Source organism: Primulina eburnea, chromosome 15 (assembly GCF_022965805.1).
Source record: "Primulina eburnea isolate SZY01 chromosome 15, ASM2296580v1, whole genome shotgun sequence".
In the NCBI taxonomy this organism is placed as follows: Eukaryota; Viridiplantae; Streptophyta; class Magnoliopsida; order Lamiales; family Gesneriaceae; genus Primulina; species Primulina eburnea.
Genome location: NC_133115.1, coordinates 15,919,426 through 15,936,065, shown reverse-complemented (window position 1 = coordinate 15,936,065; position 16,640 = coordinate 15,919,426). Strand labels below are relative to the sequence as shown.

Below are 16,640 nucleotides of genomic sequence, written 5' to 3'. Positions count from 1 at the left end.
TGTATCCAGATGTGACACGCAATTTCTTGAACAGTTTTAATTGACATTTTTTTTCAATTCAAGTGCTTCAACTTTCTTGCCAAGAAGTAATCTAGCTTGAAGATCATGTTCATCTTTGAGAGTGTACATACCTCCACCAGATGTAAGAGTGAATCTTGTTTGATGGTTCGATTGTACCATAGTGTCCCAATTTTGAGCATTTTCACAGCTAATGATCAAGACTCATTGCCTCGTTTGGATCTTATATCTTCAAATGTTCCATTACACATAATTCAACCATTTGCCTAGCTTAGGTGTTAAGCCTTCATAAAATTGAGAAACAACTCTCCAAATTTCAAAACCATGATGTGACAAGATTAAGCAATTCTTTGTATCTATCCCACATTGATAAAAAGTTCTCCTTGTTTTTGGTGAAAGTGATGATTTGCCTTCTGAAAGAATTTGTTCTATGAGATGGAAAAAACTTTTTCAAAAATTGTGGTTGCAATTTCATCCCAAGTTCGAATGGATCCCGATCTAAAATTTTGTAGCCAAGTTTTAGCTTTATCTTTTAAAGAAAAAGGAAAAAGCTTAGTCGAATGGTGTTCATGCTACAATTTAGATCATTAGGTGTTTGCACACACTTCTTCAAACTCTCGTAATGCATGTATGGATTTTCAAGATCTAAGCTATGAAAGTTGGGTAAAAGTTGGATAATACCAGGCTTAAATTAAAATGAGATGCATCAGGGGGATAAACTAGACATGAAGGTGCACTAGTACGTGTAGGATTCATGTGATCTCTAAGAGTTCTTCGTCTATCATGATCATGTTGAGATTGAATTTCATCTTCATTTTCTTTGGATGGGTTCTTCCGCCATGTTTGTAAAAATAAAGGGTTATTTCGAATGAGTCGACCACTAGTGTACGTGACCAAATGCTCATGCAAATGCAAATGCAAAAGAATAAAACACACCAAGCAATAAATATTCAAATATAAAATAAACTATAAACAAAATTAAATAGACTTGAAATAATTATACTCTTCCCCCCGGCAACGGCGCCAAAAACTTGTTGCGACTTTGATTTTGCACTCCCAAGAGCAGGTTGTCCACAAGTAGTTAATTCGTGAGTCCAATATCGTATCACAAGGGAAGCAAAGGTATTACAAGTCCACTACAATGTCTTTTTGTTTTTGTTTTTGTTTCTTTTTAATTTAATTGAATCTTTAATGGGTAATTTTAATTGTTCAATTTTAATTAAGTAGTGAGATTAAGGATCCACTCTTGGCATTTTATAAATTAACATTAATGAACAATATTGAAATCCTTAATAAAATGGTTCCAATATATTAAATAATCATATTTATATTATGTTATATATATTATCTTATAAGTATATATATCAAACTTATAATGTGGTCAAGTATTTATTGTGCTATATATATTTGTAAACACTAAATCAAGGTTCTCACTTTAAATGGTTGGTAAAACCAAACTAACTTTAAATGGTACCAAGAAATATTATTATGATATATTTATAATAGTAAATCAAGGAATCCAAGTTAATATGTTGGTAAAACCAAACTAACATTTAAATGGTTCCAAGAATTAATATTATAATATATTTAATATAATAATTCAAGGCATCCACTTTAAATGGTTGGTAATACCAAACTAACATTTAAATGGTTCCAAATTTAGGTACATATAGCAACAATAAATCAAAACTCCCACTTATAAATAGGGTATAAAAATGCTTAAAGAAATAAATATAACTAAACAATAATAAATGATTAATAATATAAAACATAAATTCTAACCTTTTAATAACCTATTATCATGCCAAGATTTCACCTTATCATCTCAACTTTAGGAGTTAGCTATCATTATTCAAAGTGTAAAACTTTGAATATGAAATTAACATGCTATTGTATTTATGAAGAATAAAGGAAAAATATAGAGGAAATATTATGAACTCAAAGGTTTTTTTCATAGAATGAGGGATATCCAATACATTACAATACACCCCTATTTATACCAAATTTGGGAGACCTACAATAAAATATTATTTTTTACACAAAAGTCTTCATTGGTGTTTCCAAGAAATTATATTATATTACATCACTTTTGAAATCTTCTTCTTCGAATTTGCTTCTCACATAATGAAACATGTGGATAATTGAGTTGTCTGTTGTGGTATTTTTTTCAGATATTTGACCAAGTAATTTGAGAGATATGGTCAAAATACTAGAGCATGGTAAACTGCCCACTCATTTGGTAACTTTAATTGTTGCTTAATTTGATCCCAATTGTGAAAGGATTTTTATCTCATGCTTGCCATCAATATTGTAGATTTAATCATCAACTTTCTACAGGTCCAAGAATCATCTAATCCCATTTGCAATGCAAGTTTATTCTTCTTTTATCGAACCTGTAAAAATAGTAAAAACTTATAATTACACAACAACTTATATTTTATACAATTTATAAAACATATTATTTAAACATTTATAAACAAAAAACTATATATTTATATTATAAAACATTTAATTAATTACAATTTTTTATGTTTATCACTCGAGTCATAGCATGGCTAGAACTCCTCTAATGACCCAACCACGTCCCAACCCGCCCTGTTGAGCCAAAGCCAAGCATGCATGTCGTTCCCTTAAATGCGAACCTTTGACACCAAGCAAAATTTCGGTTTCCAGCTTGTTTTAAATTCAAGTGCCTCCTATCAACGTGCATTCTAGGACCCTTAACTTTGTGTAAAAATGTTACATATTGATCCTAATCATGGCAGCCCCTTCATGTAAACATATATCATGTTTTGATGCAAAATCATACTTAATAAACACATTATTTGCAAAAAAAGAAATAAATTAAAAAGGGAAACTTGTTTTTCATGCAACAACCATTATACATATTAGGGTGTGATAGATGAGAAAATGAATAAATATGACGTGACTTTGCATATATAACGAACGAAAATACGTTGACGATGCGAAGAACGACGACATGCGACCTTGGCTAAAATTTCTTTGTAAAAACCGATGCCTTCCTCTTGTAAAAATCTTGTGTTCCATGAATTTTGAGAGTGCTATGAGTCTTGTGTGGTTAGGGTGGGGGGCTGCATATTAAATAAAAAGGGGTTGGGTTTTGGGCTTTATTTTTGATAAATAATAAGTGTGCTAGCTTGGGACATTAAAAAGCTATACAGGCCAAATAAGCCCATATAAAAATTATTCGTTTAGGAAAGTTCGTGAATATTAGTCCATGTTGTTAAAAAGTTCGTATTTTTTATGAAAATCGAATATCGATAAAAATCACGTATCGACGTATAAAATCACCTCAAAACTCCTTATTTTAAAAAACAAAATCATCAAACTTATTTTAAATAATAAAAACAATTATTAAAAAATACATTTTTAAGGCAATCAAGTAGAAAACTACTTTAAAACCATATAACCATATCACACGTTATTAATTTTAAGCAGTTAAAACAATTATTAGCTATTCTCCATTTTCCCTAGATTTGCAGGCAGTTGAATTACGTCGTTTTAATTTTGGACCTTATGCCCTCCCTATAATGTGCGGTCTTTGCTGTTGTGGTAGTCTGGTAGAAAAAAATCCCTTGACACGTGTTTTGGGCTTAACCTGTACCGGGCCAAAACTGGCCAAGCAACCAAATTCACACTCTAATATAATAGTATAAAAAAATTCATTATTTCGGTATATACCAAAATACCAAAATTTTTTAAATTCTATACCGATGCCGAACCGAAAAGTTCTTTACGATATCATACCGTACCAAATAGTCGTATACCTTTAAATTCAATATGTGTGTTATTTTGCGGTACGGTAAATACGATGCACTAAACTATCGATATTTTTTTCCACCCCTAATCTAAACATGATAGTTTATTTTTTCAAATTAATTTTTTTTAAAATATAGATAAGTAGTGTAATTTAAAAATATAGACATAGATAAATTAAACTATTTTTAAAAAAACTATTTAGGAAAACAAAAAAATTATCAATAAAATTATATAATGACTGTATAACTATGGATTTAAATAAAAATGCACCAACCAGTTTAAAATTAGTTGTAATATATAGCCTCAACTTAATTCAATATTAAGTAAGAAGTAATTTTGCGAGGAAAATGACACATGTGTTGGGGAAACATTAACTTTGTTTAAAATAATAAAAATTAATAATATTTTTGAAAATAATTTCATTTAATATTTTTGTTTGAATATTTCTTATACCCTAAGTTTTTGGTGATTGACAAATATAGCATCAAGCTATTTCATTATCCAACCGCTTCTTTAATTGTAATTCAGATTTCGGACTGCTGGGTCATTTCAGATGTTCAGACAGTAAATCAAGAATTTAAGTTGTTCACGCAAGGAAAGTTAAGCCGCATACTCTGAACTCTAGCTGTGATAAGTCCTAACTGAAATGAGTGTGTTACAGACGTAAAACTAAGTATTTTAGTAAAATCCTTCTTAAGTAGAAAAAAAGTGACGTAAGAGTGTTATCTCCAAACATCCATAAAATATATGTATCATTTTTATTACGCACTTTACATTCTTGCATATGACGTTTTTCAAGTTCTTTCTTAAATAACTTTCAATTTCATTAAATAGTTTATCACTAGTCAATGTAAGACTATTTTCACACTGTTCATTTTCCAGCGGTCTAATAAATCTAGTCGTGTTCGAGAATAATTTTTAACATAAAAATTATTACTAACATCTCAAAGTTGCTAAAAAATTTAAAAGAGTTTATTCACCCATCATCTAATCTAATAAATCCCAACAAGTTGAATTATATAGGGTTTTTATTGAACTCTTATGTTTTTTTTTACTGACATCTTTTAATAAAATTTCAATGTTTTTGTAAAGATTTTATGACGATTGGAAATACGAACGTATGCACATTTATTGGCTCAAGATAATGATATGGGTGTGTCCATACTATGGTTCAATGAAGATTTTAAAGCCAATACAGCTATAACCATATTCGATGGTGCTTTACAAATGGTGGAAAAACATATGTCTGAATAGACGGGTGAAGAATAAAAAAAATGTCAAACTTCACAATCTGATCAAAAACATCATATCACAAACTCTCGACAAGAACAGTTCCACAAGATTAAGACATGTTCAACCGCCAAATAAATCTGGGAGAAAATGACCCAAATATATATGCGAGGAAAATGATCAAACCGAAGAGAACAGCTAACTATTTGATCTAGAAATTTGATAATCCAAATGAATTCTGGTGAGAACATCTAATGAGTTTGATGAATGATTGCAGTATTTTTATTGAACTAACATTTTTTGGTAAATATACACTAATCGGGAAATTGATTTGAAGTCATGAGATAAATTGAATGTAAAACGGTGGCTATGAGGGAGTCCAAATATCTCCAAACTCAATGCACGACTTGTTTCCGTCTTAAAGCCTATGAATTTGAGTTGGGAATCCAGACAGAAGAATAGTCATCAACTTCACAACCAACTAGGCTCATTCTGAAGATCTCTTAGAGATTCCCTTAATCTCTGTGAATGAAGTGGGTAAGGTTTTTCGTCCTAATTTTATTTAATCATTTAAGCTCCACCCATTTGCTCCAATTATTCCATATCAAACCACCACAAATTAGGTGTGCTGCTAAAGAAAATCCCAATTTGTAACAAATCCCATTACTTCTCTCAGAGAGAGATTTCTTCTCCTGAAATTTTGACCCAAATGAAATAATTGTCCATAGTGCAGGTACATTTCAACTGATTAGGTCCAACCGGACAGAAATTGTGGAAAAGTGCTTGAACTGCTAGTCCCTCTCCTCCGTGAGAATTCCATATGAATGATGAAATATTACTATCACTCAGGTAGAGTGTACTGAACAACCCTCCATAAAGGACTTTCCAAGTAGTTCTCACTTATCGAGTGGAAAGGTCCTAGTTTATGGTTGTACACCATTAGTCCTTATGACCCAGGACAACATTGAGACTCTATGTGCTAGAATTACACTTTGGCTTGATTACCGACTCTCATAGGGTCATCAGGTGGCAAGGTTGGGTGTTCTGTCGAAACATATAGGAGTCGATGCATTGTAGTCGGGGATTCACCGCTTACCTTCGGGTATGGATATCCTATGTGTTCTCATGTGTATGTAGATTAAATCTCTGATTAGAGTATGGTGGTAATTATGAAAGGGGTTTCATAGATTACACCATCGATGCAACTACCACATGACACATAGTATCGATTCATTGACAACTCTCGATAAACCAATGGTTGTCGAATCGGTCGGGATATATGAGTTGAAGGGACCGTACTGTACGCTAACCATAATTGAATGGTTCTTGCAGGCACTATCATTTGATACCTAGGGAATCATGTAAGCGATGTTGCTAGGGCGTTTAACATGGTTGGTTGGGTACTATCAGACTTGAGTTCTGACGTTCTTGTTATCAAGGGGTTGATAAGTAAGAATGGAGCAATTGGGGTATGCTCATATAAGGACATGTTTAGTCCGAATCACATGGAGATGTGAACCCACGGCTATTTGTATCAATGAACCATTGAGGGCCACACAAGTGCTGGCTTTTCTAGATCCCGTTGAGAAGTAAAATTAGTTCAATGTGTTGAACGGATTATAAAGGAGTTTATAAGCGTAAGGAAAATTAGAAGTATGACTTCTATAAAGGAGAAACTAGTTCAATGTGTTGAACGACTTATAAATGAGTTATAAGTGTAAGGAAAATAGAAGTAATGACTTCTATGAGAGAAATGTAAATTTTAATTTATGGAAGTGTTCCTAAATTAAAAGTTGCCAAGTGATAATGTATTGAAAATTGTGATTTTCATAAACATTATTATGGACTAAATTAATTAATTCAAGCGTTGAATTAATTAAATACTAGTGGACCTAGTATAGTCCAAATAATTAAATTAATTCAAGTGTTGAATTAATTAAATCATATTGAGTCTTGTAGAGCTCAATTTAATTATTATTAACTAGTGGGACTTGGGTAAATTCAAGTAAGGTTTAATTAGTCTCAATATGTTTGAGATAATTAAATTTAGTCCATGGTTTTTAATTTGTTAAAACCATATAATATATGCATGCATGGGAGGTGAAGGGTTGGAGACAACTTTTGCAACTATCAAGGCTTGGCATGCTACTTTTGTCTCTACTTTTTGCAAGACCAAGACAAGTCTCCCTTCCCCCATTTACCACATGCAATGGCCGAAATATACACACACATTCTCTCCAAGTTTTTCTCTCAATTTTTCTTCTTCAAGTGTTGAGGATGAAAAATACTTCTCTTTGAAAAATGCTCTATTTTTCTAGTGCAAAATTAGAGTGGCTCTAGCTAGTTGGTGGTGGGCTTAATATTTGAGCAAGGTGGGCTCAAAGGAAGCTTGAAGATTGTCTTGCCATTGAAGAGCTTAGTTGTATATCAACTAAGTTGTAGCCATCATCAATCTTTTAAGATTGATAGGTACATTTCTAAACACACTATGAATGTCATCTTTGTGTTTTATTGTATTTTGCTACACAAAGAACATGGTGGCCCGAAATTTCTTGTGTAAAATTTGATTTTTTGAACTTCCGTTGCGCATTCCGGTCACCGTAACCGATCCCCTTTCACATCACTGACACAATGCTAAAAGGTTGGCATCCTCGTCTCATAAGTTCCTCCCACACAGACAAGAGATAATGTGCAGCATTTGCTTGTTCCTCGCCGCCTCAAGAAAAAAGATTTCCCACTAGGCGGTCGAATAGACACTGATCTCTGATGAAAATCAATCGAAGCTCCATTTGTCGATAACCAATCCATACCAAGTATGATGTAAAATTCAGGCATAGTGAGTACGATAAGATCTGCCCGAACCACATCTTCATATAAACGAAGCTCCAGATTCTTCACAATGCTAGACGTGATCATTTGGTCACCGGAACGAATAGAAACTATGAAACCCAATCCCATATCCTCAGTGTAATATTCAGTCGCTTAACAAAGCCTCGGATATGAAAGAGTGTATAGCTCCCCGAGTCTAATAGTGCATAGGTAGCTATACCTAGAATGTATATCCTCTATGTGTTGAAAGCGTTTTTAGATTAGTTGTGTTGAAGCTTAAGGAATATGTGTCATTAATTTCCCAAATATGTCATGAATATGATTGATTGGATCCTATTGTTTCTAGGAAAAATCACAATTCCCCCTTATAACTTCTGATTAATTGCATTTTGACCTTTCAATTCTTCGAAATTTGCATTTTAGTCTCGAGAAATGTTTTTCGAAAATTACAAATTGACCCTTAAATTTTTCGGAAATTTCAATTTTGGACCCTCCAATTTTGGAATTGCACTTTTTTGGTCCTTATAGTTTCAGAAATTAAAATTTATCCCCTAGATTTCGGTTAATTGCATTTCAGTCCTTATATTTCGAAAATCTGAATTTGATCCTTAAATTTTCGAGAATTTTCATTATTGCCCCCAAAATTTTCGATAATACATATTAGCCCTTCCAAAATTTCGGAAATACCCAATCACGCACACAGTTATGATTTTTCTCAATTTTTGGCCATAAATTTTTATTTGGAATTATTACATCATTTACATAAATTAAGGCTCAAAATCAAATCCAATTTCTACAATTTCCATTTCATCCTTAATTCCAACTAAGGTAGAGCATGAAACCTAATTTCCACTAGGTTATCCATAATCCCAAATCAATTCTAATAACCAATTTAACATTTCATGTAATAAAGACAATATAAAAACGTTAAATAACCAGGTCACCAGTGATAAGGGTCGTGTCTGCCTCCTCTCCAGCCTCCTAGGCATGCATAACGTAAGCTCTTCCCACAGTAGATGCTTTATTTTTTGGCAATCAGCAGCCTTATGCTTTTCCTCCTTGCAAATAAAGCATCTAAAAGTTCCCCACATGCATTGTCCATAATGTACGCGATTGCACTTCTTGCACAGTGCTCCCTCTGCAGGTTTCGATGCTCCACGTTGTGGTGGCTTTAGTGGTCCTGGATTCTTAACTTGACCTTGGGGCTTTTGTGGCCCTTGAGGTCTAGGAAGTCCGTGTATGGCTTTTTACTTGGCTGAGAATTCTGCTGGTGTTGCTGTCTTTTGCGTTGCATCTCAAAATCAATGTATTTCAAAGATTGCTCGGCTTGAAATGCATAGGTAGTAGCAGCAGCATAATTCAAGGGACGCATCATCATCACGTCACGACGTATGGTAGGTCATAGAACATCCAGAAACTGTCTAAGCTTCTTAGCAGCATCCCTAGCAATGATGGGCACAAATTGACAGCACCTATCGAACTTCCTCACAAACAGCCACAGAAGTGTCTCCATGACGGAGAGTCATGAATTCCCTCTTCAAGCGTCCTCGAACATCAGCAGTAACTAAGCATCATCCCTAAACATATATGTAACACACCTCACGCGATCAGCATCTCCCATATGCAAATAGCGAAAGTGCACCTCAAGTGCTCGAATCCATGCCTCAACAGCAAATGGGTCAGTGGTGCAGAAATTCTTTCGGCCCTAGTCTCCGGAACTGATCACAGATATCGTGATGTGGCCTAGGAGCCTGCTGAAACTGCTACTCAAAGAAACGAGCCATGCCCTCCAGTGCACGCGTAGCAGCATCTCCATGAGGAGGCGGGGGTGCATTAACATGACGATCCTCAACATTCTCTGTCTGCCTATCAGTACTAGGTGCGCGTCTAGGAGGCATTATATCCGAACGTTTTCAAAATTATAATGTAACCAACATGCATTTAAATCTAAATTTCCTAATCATACAACATATACTAATTCATTTTAGCAAGTTTAAGCATATAAAACATATATTCTCATAAAGCTATTAAACATGTGACATAAACATATAATTCATGTAATCATGAATGTATCAACATAAAAATCATATAAAGCATATAAACTTACAAATTTGAGGATTGACGACTGAGCTTCCCGGCACTGATGGTGGCACAACCCTTTAAAGGAACATTGCTCTGATACCAACTGAAACGTCCACTATTCGTTTTCTTAAAAAGTACTAGAATTTTTTTATGCTCAATTATCTCGGCCGAAATACATATATATTTACTTAAAATATTTTTGACACCATTTTAAAAATAAACATCCAACTATATTTAAAAATCCAAAGGAAATAGTTCAAAACATAAAATCGTCAAACGTTTGTAAATCCTAACTTAGCAATAAAGCTAAAACTAGCAACCTATCAAAACCCACTCAAAAGAATAATAAAATTCGTCAAAGTATCTTTAACTTAAACTTAAAATCATAAGTCATAATCATAAATGCGGAAAATCTAGTACTGGTCCTCGGGTTATGTGCACCTTCCGTTCAGCAAGATCAACCATCAAAACCTCCACTATCATTATTATCAAACTCACACGCATCGATCACACCTAGTGAATCTTACGACTCAGCAAACCATATTCTTGATAACAAATACTACGTATATACTCACGTGTGATAGTGAAAATACTTTTACGTAAAATAACATTTTCATAATCATGCATAAATACAAACATAAATATTTTTCATAACATCATAAAAATATTCATATTCATCATATACATTTACGTATTCTTTTTTTCTTTGAATTCAAGTCGTTAATTGTGACATTCGTATTAGGGGTCGATGGATCCATCTACATGTAACCACAGTACTAGCCGACGGGGATATCAGCGACACTCTCACCCGTCAACTGAGCATTGGCCTTATGTATAATTGTATCATCGTATTAGTCACAATTACTTCACTTCCTTCAACATTTTATAATTTCATAACTTTATAAAATTAAACATGTATGAATCGTTTTTCTTTTAAACCAAGAATGTTAACATATCTTTTAGCGTTAACGTTTCACCATAAAATTCCATAAACATTTAAAATAATCATATTGACATATTTTACAGCATTCAGGATACTTCCACGACGTTTACTATTTTACATGTGTAAAATGCCGTTTTAGCCTTAAATGTAAAATTTCATGATTTTGATTTTTTATTATTTTCGTTGACTCTAAACCATCCCAAATAATTATTTAGGCTTAATTTAAATTTCTCATATTTTTATTTAGCTTAAATCCATGGCTTTTATTTATTCCTTAATTATAAATTAGTAATGCGTTTTAATCCCGACTTAAATTCAAACTTTATTATAAAATTCCCAAATTTTAAACATAGGCTTTTTATATTTAATTAGCCCTCCTGAACCATGATTCGACCCCCGTTGAACCACGTTTCAAACCTTAACCATTTAAAAACCCCAAGGCCGAACCATAAGCTAAAACTCATGAGCCAATTCCCGGTTTCCACGAGCCAAGCCCGAGCCACCTTGAGCCAACCCCTGATGAGACCCTTTAGGAACCCTCATGGACCCACTGGACCAACCCTATCTCGTTGCAGCCCTTGGTGCGAAGGACCCGAGCCGCGCGAGAAGTAAAACCAACTAGGACTATTCGAACTATTGCTAGAACCTTCACCCTCGAGTCAACCCCAAGCCCAGACCCTCGTGAACCCTCTCAGGACCATAGACACCTAGCCTAGCCTAGCCTAGACCACCATGGCCGAGCCCTGTTCCCTTGCGCACAGCTGAGCCTCCAGATAAGCCACGGGTAGAGTCCTAGCTTGCTAGGAATCCTTCCCAACCACTATGCTCGATGTTGCGACTTTGATTGTTGCACTCCCAAGAGCAGGTTGTCCACAAGTAGTATAATTCGGTGAGTCCGAATATCGTATCCACAGGGAAGCAAAGGTAATTACAAGTCCACTAAAATGTCTTTTTGTTTTTGTTTTTGTTTCTTTTTAATTTTAATTGAATCTTTAATGGGTAAATTTTAATTGTTCAAATTTTAATTTAAGTAGTTGAGATTAAAGGATCCACTCTTGGCATTTTAATAAAATTAACATTAATGAACAATATTGAAATCCACTTAATAAAATGGTTCCAATATATTAAATAATCATATTTATATTATGTTATATATTATTATCTTATAAGTATATATACCAAAACTTATAAATGTGGTCAAGTATTTATTGTGCTATATATATTTGTAAACACTAAATCAAGGTTCCCACTTTAAATGGTTGGTAAAACCAAACTAACATTTAAATGGTACCAAGAAAATATTATTATGATATATTTATATATAGTAAATCAAGGAATCCAAGTTAAATGGTTGGTAAACCAAACTAACATTTAAATGGTTCCAAGAATTTAATATTATAATATATTTATATATAATAAATCAAGGCATCCACTTTAAATGGTTGGTAATACCAAACTAACATTTAAATGGTTCCAAGAATTTAGTGTAACATATAGCAACAATAAATCAAAACTCCCACTTATAAATAGGGTATAAAAATGCTTAAAGAAATAAATATAACATAAACAATAAATAATGATTAAATAATATAAAACATAAATTCTTACCTTTTAATAACCTTATTATCATGCCAAGAGTTTCACCTTATCATCTCAACTTTAGGAAGTTAGCTATTCATTATTCAAAGTGTAAAACTTTGAATATGAAATTAACATGCTAATTATATTTAAATGAAGAAATAAAGGAAAAATATAGAGAGAAATATTATGAACTCAAAGGTTTGTTCATAGAATGAGGGATATCCCAATACATTACAATACACCCCTATTTATAGCCAAATTTGGGGAGACAACTACAAATAAAATATTATTTTTTACACAAAAGTCTTCATTGGTGTTCCAAGAAATTAATATTATATTACACATCACTTTTGAAGGTCTTCTTCTTCGAATTTGCTTCTTCACATAAAATGAAACATGTGGATAATTGAGTTGTCTAGTTGTGGTATTTTTTTCAGAATATTTGACCAAGTAATTTGAGAGATATGGTCAAAATACTAGAGCATGGTAAAACTGCCACTCATTTGGTAACTTTAATTGTTGCTTAATTTGATCCCAATTGTGAAAGGATTTTTATCTCATGCTTGCCATCAATATTGTAGATATTAACATCAACTTTCTACAGGTCCAAGAATCATCTTAATCCCATTTGCAATGCCAAGTTTATTCTTCTTTTATCGAACCTGTAAAAATAGTAAAAACTTATAATTACACAACAACTTATATTTTATACAATTTATTATAAAACATATAATATTTAAACATTTAATAAAACAAAAACTATATATTTATATTATAAAACATTTAATTAATGTACAATTTTTATGTTTATCACACCTCCCAACCAGCTTATTGCTAGTCCCTAGCAATTTGAGCGTTAATAGTAATACAAAACATATTGATTAATTTAAATAGAAATGTAATCAAAACTATCTAAGTGTTTAAATTAAATTTGAAAACTGTCAAAGTTATATCAAGATCATCATAATTATAATTTATGGAATAATTTGAGATGATTAATTCAAAGCTTATTTCAGGTAGTTAAGTGTACACGGCCTTCAGAAATTCCTAGTAAGAGTTTCAACTCCATATCCTTACAGGTTAATAAATGTTTCTATTTATGGCAACGATTTCTCTCATGGAGTTGGAATACAGATGAATGCTCAGGAAAATGGTTTACAGAATGCAGACAGACAAACGAGCCAAACTAATCAAAAGATAGAAAATCCATTGAGTTAAAATCCATTTGTTCTTATTATATATTTTCTTTTTCCTGATTTTTTTTTTTTTTTTACATCATGGAATCAGACTAAGTTTATGCTTTTTGACCACATATTTATTTAATTTGTACAATGTATTTCTCTCTTTCTTTTTTTTTTTCTTTTTTCTTTTTATTCTTATGAGAGAAAAATGGGTCGCAGCATATAACTTAAAAATTACATAGATCTTCAACATCTTCTTTTTGTATTTTTCTCTTTTTTTTTCTTTTTTTTTTCAGGAAATATCATTTTTTTTTTCAAAATAAGAACTCAAGATCTAAACAGTAGATAGTCTCTCTCATGATCAATAAAGGCTCGAAAGCTGTTTTCTCAGTCCTCTCCACTCACTCACAAAATATGTGTGAGTTTAAAATTTTAGGCACTCTTATAAGGTATATCTTGGGCCATATACTTTAATACCTGATTTTATCACAATGGTTAATCACTCAAAAAGATTTCATAAATCATTTTATATTGATCAGAATATTAAAATTGACATTTTTTTTTCAAATAAAAATTTAAACATTCTTAAATAGATTAATGCATATTCTAATTTAAATCTTTCAAACATGTAATGTATAACATTTTTGCAAAAATTACTAAGATACAAACAATAAACATGATTTTATTTTAAAATAATATATTTTTTTTAATTTTTTAATTTTTTTTTAAATGTTTTTTATATAAGTTTGTTCTCCCCCCAATCAGAATATGACATTGTCCCTAATGTCAAAATAACTAGTAATAAAGAGTGCATAATGAAAGAGATATCACCTGGAATTTTATTGAAGATAATAAACTGAAACAAATGCAAACCAATCCACGACTTTTGAATCAATGATCCAACTTCCTTTTCTTACTGCTTGATTGCGACCAATTGATCTTTGTTATCATCGGATCTGGCTTATGAACAAAAGCTTCCAAATCATCAATTAATTGATCGGCAGTCGAAGCACAGATGAGCATCCGTCGTGAATTTTCTGAAATGAAATTCTGTTCCACAGCTTTATCAAGAAATGTCAACAAACTGTCATAATAATTATTGATATTCAACAAGCCCACAGGTTTATTATGGATATTAAGTTGTGCCCAAGAAACAGTGTGAAAAATTTCTTCTAATGTACCAAAACCACCTGGTAGTGCGATAAAAGCATCAGAATTTTCAATCATTTGAGTGATTCTTTCATACATAGAAGAGACTTTTAATTCCTCCCCAATCGTAACACCTGTAATATTTCCTTCAGCTAAAGCTATAGGAATAATACCCAAAACCTGACTACCTCCAAGATGAGCAGATGTTGAAACAGATCCCATTAACCCAATATTACCTCCCCCATATACCAAGTGAATTTTTCTCTCAGCCAATATCTTTCCAAGATTATTCGCTGCTTCTACAAACACTTCATTTTTTCCAGGACTCGACCCACAAAATACACAAATATTTTTCAATGTTTGTGCAGAGGATCCAGCCATGTTTTTACTTTCTTTTTTTTTCTGCGAAAATAGAGAGAAAGATGAGAGATTTTATAGGGGTAATATGTTATCAAGACAAAACTATGGGTCACAGCTGTAAACAGAATAAATAGTAAAAACAATAATGACATACATGCATATAAACAGTAGTGTGATTGTGGCTCACAATTTTCCTCTGGTTTTACGTCCAGAAACGGCTTCAACGCCTTCTATGAGTCGAGGATATGCTTCACATCCAATTTTCTTATAAATTGGCAAACAGGGTCTTTTTTAGTCAGATTCCCAAGACTATGACGCTTATCTTGAAATTGTTTCCATAAACGGAGAAGTTCAATATGCACATGTCCACTAGAATGCGTCTCAAGAGTCAATAAGATGTTATCCAAAGACTCCTTACTCAGCCCATTCTTAATGAAACCAATTTTATCTTCTCTGTTATCGGAAACACATCCCAAAGATCTGCATCGTTTGTCACAAGTCCATCTTGCACACTTATGACAAACCCCTAAACTTTTTGCCCTTCGTTTTTTCGCATAAGTGCTTTTTCCTAATCCAGGCAAATACCGAATGAGCAATGATTGTGGAACTTCTCCTCCTAATCGGACCTTAGATTCAATTACAAGACGAATATCTTCTGGAATTCCTTTTTGCATTAGCAATCTCAATCTTTCACACCTTCCTGCATAAATTTTTCTTAGAACATTTTCAGAAACAGAGGGAAAATATTTACAAATTTTTGAGAGAATTTCATCCATTTTGAAAAGAAAAGAAATGATTTTTTTTTATTTTTGTATCAGCAATTGTGGGAAACTGATTTCACCGACTATGAGAGTCACGGAGTACCATTATCCGCCATTTAACCGGGAAAATAAAAAGATTAAGGAAACCTGAAATAAAAACAAACAAAATTAAATGCAACATAAAAATTTAAGGATCAGAAAGGGAAATAAACTCTTCTTGAAAGATTTCATTTTCCAAAAATGGTTTAAGCCTTTGTCCATTCACTTTAAAAACATCACCATTTTTAGGATTTTCAATATCCACAGCTCCATAAGGATACACATGCTTTACAACATATGGGCCTGTCCATCTTGATCGTAATTTTCCTGGGAATATGTGAAGTCGAGAATTATAAAGCAAAACTTTTTTACCAATCTCAAAAGATTTTCTAAGAATTGTTTTATCATGAAATGATTTGATTTTTGCTTTATAAATCCTTGAATTCTCATACGCATCATTTCTGAGTTCATCAAGTTCATTAAGTTGCAATTTACGCAATTTGTTGGCATCATCCATGCTTGAATTTAAAGTTTTGATCGCCCAATAAGCTTTATGTTCCAATTCCACAGGCAAATGACAATGTTTTCCATAAACCAACCTATAGGGAAACATATTCAATGATGTTTTAAAAGCTGTTCGATATGCCCACAGTGCATCATTAAGTCGCAGAGACCAATCTTTTCTAT

General features: G+C 32.6%; 1 pseudogene; it reads right to left on the bottom strand.

Moving 5' to 3' along the window:
* Positions 1-9,755, bottom strand: part of LOC140815492 (uncharacterized) — a 36,034-nt pseudogene extending 26,279 nt beyond the window's left edge.
* Between the last annotated feature and the right edge of the window lie 6,885 nt (positions 9,756-16,640).